The following is a 1313-nucleotide window of genomic DNA, read 5'->3' on the forward strand; positions in this document are numbered from 1 at the left end:
CCTGAGTCCAGCATAACGGTGTACAACATGACCTCCCATACAAAAACTTGTAAGGAGCCATCTCAATACTCGCCTGGTAACTGTTGTGGTAAGCAACCTCTACCAAGCTCAAGTGATCTGCCCAATGACCACCCCAATCCAGCACACACATCCTCAGCAAATACTCCAACGTCTGGATCGTCCTCTCGGACTGCCCATCTGTCTGGGGATGATAAGTTGTACTCATATGCACCTTAGTGCCCATCTCTGCCTGAAATGCCCTCCAGAACACCGAAGTGAAATTGGAATCCCTATCAGACACAATGCTCGCTGGCACCCCATGCAATCGGACTATCTCCTTCACATACTTCTTAGCCAAGACCGCTGCTCCATCAGTCTTCTTAATGGCTAGAAAATGTGTTAACTTAGTCAACCGGTCCCCAATGACCCAAATAGCATCAAAGTCCTGGACACTGGTAAACCTACCAAGAAGTCCATAGTAATCATATCCCACATCCACTCTGGAATGGGAAGACTCTTCAGCAATCCATCTGGTACCTAATGCTCGGCCTTCACTAGCTGACACACATCACACCTCGCGACCCAGCTAGCCACATCCTTCTTTATCCCGACCCAATGATAGTACCTTTTGAGGTCACGGTACATATTAGTCGCTCCTGGATGAATAGAGAACATGCTCGCATGAGCCTCTCTCAAGATCTCCTGCCTCAAATCCTCATCCTTAGGCACACCAAAATAGTACCATTAGCTGAGACCTGATACTCATAATCAACAGCCTTCGAGGCATTCACCAGCCCCAAATAATTTTCCTGAGCCAACCGCACCCTGCTCACAAGATCTGCTCTATCAGCCGCCTCCAAACCCAACGGCTCTTGAGACACCACACACAAACTCAACGCACTGATCTCTCCTACCAGAGAATCCATGTCCTCCTCCTGAGCCAAAGCTGCCCTCTTCCGACTTAGAGCATCTGCAACCAGGTTAGCCTTACTAGGGTGATAAGCTATATCCAGATCATAATCCGCCACCAGTTCCACCACCGCCTCTGCCTAAATTTCAGCTCGGGATAATTGAATATATACTTCAGGCTATTATTATCTGTAAACACATGTACCTTTGCACCATAGAGATAAGATCTCCAAATCTTCATAGCAAAAACTACAGCACCCATCTGCAAGTCATGAGTAGGATAGTTGTCCTCTTGCTTCCGCAACTGTCGTGAAGCATAGGAAATCATCTTCCCATGCTGCATAAACACACACCCCAAACCAACTCTAGATGCATCTGTATAAACCACTGTAACATCCGCGAAC

The sequence above is a fragment of the Camelina sativa genome, chromosome 16, assembly GCF_000633955.1.
Source record: "Camelina sativa cultivar DH55 chromosome 16, Cs, whole genome shotgun sequence".
In the NCBI taxonomy this organism is placed as follows: domain Eukaryota; kingdom Viridiplantae; phylum Streptophyta; class Magnoliopsida; order Brassicales; family Brassicaceae; genus Camelina; species Camelina sativa.